Genomic DNA, 4165 nt, shown 5'->3' with positions numbered 1-4165 from the left:
CTCTAAATTTTCAGATTTAGGATTTTCCCCCATCTCTGCCTGGAATGGAGGTGTGTTGGAGAAGAGCTTAGTTTTTGCCATTTTTATTGAGGGAGACTTGGAATAAAATCTCAAAATTGCTCACATAAGAAGGAAGCTGAAAACATTTCTCCATAGTTAGTGCTCAGTTAGGTTCTTAATCCTAAAAAGCATTTAAACATCGTGCCTGAGTTGGGGTGGATTTTTTGAAATGTTTAAATGACATGCACTTGGCGTTGAGTGTCTGTGGGGTTTGGCACGGTGTTGCAGTCTGTCCTTTCTCAGCCAGGCTTTCTGTACGTCCGTCTACTGGACAATGTCAATGTAGGTGTCATCAAAGTTAGCCACTTCAGCCAATCCACATGACTGATTGGGGATAATCGATAGGTTTGACCGAGTGTTCCCCTGAGTTGGGGTGCCCACCCTGGGTCTTAATTGTTTTCCCGTCGCACAGGCATGCTACTTCCTGCCATGAGATTTCTCCTACAGACCCAAACCCTGACCCTCAGCGCTACCTGCCGCATCGTGGTTCTGCCCCAACTGTGCTGCTTTAGCAGGGACGTATTCTGTTCTCTCTCCTCTGATAGGAAATCGAGATTTAGTTTAGACATTACATCTGAGAAGTCCTTTTGATGTCCGAGTAGATAGTTATATATAATATTAGTTACCTCTTCTGTGTAACAAACTATCCTTAAACTTACTGGCTTAAAACAACAAATATTCAGTATCTCACATTTCTGCGTATGGCTTAGACACGTCCTCTGGTTCAGGGTTTCCAGTCTTTCATAGGACCGTAATCAAGAAGCTGTGTTTTCATCTGAAGGTTCTACCAGGGAGGACCAATTTCCAAGCTCACTCATGTGGCTGTTGGCAGGATTCCGTTCTTTGCAGCTACTGGACTGAGGGCTTCAGATCCTCACTAGTTGCTGGCTAGAAGCAGCTCCCAGTTCTTGACCATGTGGGCCTCCACAGGGTAGCTCACATCATGGCAGCTGGCCTCCATCATGGTGAGCAGGTGAGAGAGGAAGAGAGGGCCAACAGGATGGAAGCCTCATCTTGGATCAGCAACATCCCATCACTTTGGTGGTCTCCTACTTGCTAGAAGTCACTAGATTCAGCCTACACTAATAGGAGTCATGAACATCAGGCAGTGGGGATCACCGGGGTCACCCTAGAGGCTGCCTTCTACAAGATGAAAGCCTGGTCTTCTGGGAAGAGGGCTGGGCTGCACACAGATATTCATGAGCTGCCAGGCCAGTTAGAAATGAGATAGCAGGGATCAAATGTCTAGACTGGAGAAGAGCTCTGAGCCCTCCAGCCTTTAGGAGTCGCCATCTGGGAAGGAACAAACAAGAGTAAGAGAGGAGGGCCAGGGAGATCAGATAGGTGGCATGGGCTGGGAATGACTAGAAACAGACACAAAGTAGAAAAGGGAGGCGTTCAAAAACCACAGGAGGCGGGGGGGGTGGGGAAGGGGAGTGAGACACAATACCCAAATCCTACTCCTGGTGTTTTGTTCTTAGAGAAGTTGTTTCCTGAGAAGAGGATCCCTTTTCCAATCCTTGGTGCTCAGCAAACCTTCCTTCACCCTGCCTATCTCGAGCAAATTAAATAATGGAGCAATGAGGTGGCCACTGGGTCCTCACAGATCCCCCCTCCACCCCAGTGTAAGGCTGGCAGGGGATCCTGAAGCCCCTGGAAAATGGGGCAGGAACGAGAGGCAGAGGGCAGGCTGTACAAACCATCTGCACCACAGACTAAGGTTAGCTGCTTCCCAGTCTTTGATCACTGTATTTAGGCCTCAGCAGGCAGAGCTGGTTGAGTCAGCACCAGCAAGCTGCGGGAGCAAACAGTTTGACTTTGCTCCGAGTCCCCCTAGAGCTGAATTCCCAGCCAGGCAGTCAAATGAAAAAAGGTGCAATTAAGCAAATAGAAACAAAGAAGGACAGTGCATTAGCTGCAGCGTGTGGACCAGTTTCTTGCCTTCCAGGGCATTTCCTGCTGCTGAACATGCTGGGCCTGCCTTCCTTCCTTCCTTCCTTCCTTCCTTCCTTCCTTCCTTCCTTCCTTCCTTCCTTCCTTCCTTCCTTCCGGAAGTAGTTATTGAGCACCTTCTATGCTTCAAGTCCAGTGTAGGTGCTGGAATGGGACAGTAAGCAGAAGCTGGCAATGGCCTTGTCCTTGGGGAGCTTATAGTCTAGAAGAGGAGGCAGATGTGAATGAGGTGACTGCACAGATACACAAAAATTAGAGGAGTGCTAAAACTCTCCTTGACCCAATTTTAGCCAGGCTTTCTGAGCCCTCTTCTTGACTAGGCTTCGACCTGGCCCTCATCCTGTCCTTACTGGTCCTGCATTGTCTAGTCTTAGCAAGTCCTGCTAACCCCCAAGATCTCATCTCCCTGGCTTGCCTTTAGCTTGAATTTTGTTAAGTCAGTTTAGCAAGAGTCCCGCCCTCGCCACTTGATGTGTCCTCTTAGTAACTTTCCATGCCCTGCCTCCTCACTCTGCTATTGGCTGTGAACTCCCACTTGTCCTGGTATTGGGCATTGAGCCCCATCCCTCTTCCCTGTTGTGATAGTCTCAACACCTATTGCAGCAGTCCCGAGTAAGTCTTATTACCATCGTAATAAGCGTTTCTTTCCCCTTTCCCCTGACTGCTGTGAAGGTGAAATATTCCCAGCTCTGGAAGCAAACGAATAGGGGGACCTGACCTTATCAGGGAAGTCAAGGAAGGCTTATGGGAGGAAATGATGCTTGAGCTAAGATCTTCCATCTTAAGGTGGGATGGAAGATGAACGTTAAGAATCATCCAAAACTTGGAAATGAAGGAAAAGGATGGCGGCATGACCTTTCAGTGCCGAACTGGAACATTGTTGAAAAGGCCCATGCAAGAACCATCCAGCTCTCTAGAGGAATATACCAAGTTTGACCCACTGTTAACTGTTGACCAAGGCCGAAGCTGCGGGAAGTTAGAAGTTATCATGTAGGGTGCCTGTGTGGCTCAGTTGGTTAAACGACTGCCTTCAGCTCAGGTCATGATCCTGGAGTCCTGGGATCGAGTCCCGCATCGGGCTCCCTGCTCGGCAGGGAGTCTGCTTCGTCCTCTGACCCTATCCCCTCTCAGGTGTTCTCTCTCTCTCATTCTCTCTCTCCCAAATAAATAAATAAAATCTTTAAAAAAAAAAAAAAGAAGTTATCATGTAGACAACTGCCAAGTGGCAAACGACTTTTTGTCTGATAGAGATGCAACCAGTTCTGTCCGGTTGAGAAGACAGCCTAACAGGTTACAGCTGTGTTGCCCTCTAGGCCATTAACTCGCTTTGTGTCTAACTTAGCCAACTTATTTCAGCATTCCTTTCCTGAGAGAGCGTATACATGTCTGTTCCACAAATGCTCTTTGAACCAGTTTTACCGTCCTGCTGGTTTCCTCATTAGTGTGTAAAAGATCTCTTCAGCATGTGCTTGGTATGTATTTGTACGAAAGCTGCACTTTTAATGATTTAATCATCATTAAAAAAATCACTTGGACAAGGGTGAGTGGAGGACATCAGAGAAGCGTGGTGGGCACTTCGTTACTGGGGACCCAGACTTGGCCTTTGAGGACTCTAAGAAAACTGGGCAAAATCTAGAAAGTGGTAGTTGTGTCTTTGGAGTTCTCGGACTCGCGAATAAAACAGAACATTACGAGGCTGCCTATTCAGCAAGGTGACTCATTGCTAGGGCCACACTGTTTCCTATGCAGCAATAGTTGGGGGCTCTTGGTGTGCATCACCAGACACAAGTTCGTATATCTGCATGAGCTCCCCTCATATCTGTTCCCTTTCTCTTTGCTGTTTCCGTTAGAGAGGTGTTTTCTCTCCAACCCCAGTTTCAAAGCCTCCATGTTGCCCTTGGGTCATCCTTCTCCCTTTCCTCCCTTGGCTGCTCCGCTAATAAGTTCCATTGATGCTTCCTTTAACCTGTCTCTGGGAACTGCCCCTTCCTCCCTGTCCCCATCATCACCACCACGCCTGGTGCCTGGAGCCATGAGGACCTATTATAGGATCCTCATGATTCTTCCAGTTTCCAGGACCTTCCCTCTCCAAGCCGTTCCCATTATGTTTTTTGCCAGATTCGTCTTTTTTTTTTTTTAAATAAAAATCCTG

Source organism: Mirounga angustirostris, unplaced genomic scaffold, assembly GCF_029215605.1.
Source record: "Mirounga angustirostris isolate CCGP_5_RB_7025 unplaced genomic scaffold, mMirAng1.0.hap1 SCAF_3, whole genome shotgun sequence".
In the NCBI taxonomy this organism is placed as follows: Eukaryota; Metazoa; Chordata; class Mammalia; order Carnivora; family Phocidae; genus Mirounga; species Mirounga angustirostris.
The sequence above is the reverse complement of the archived record's forward strand: the minus strand, read 5'-3'. Positions refer to the sequence as shown.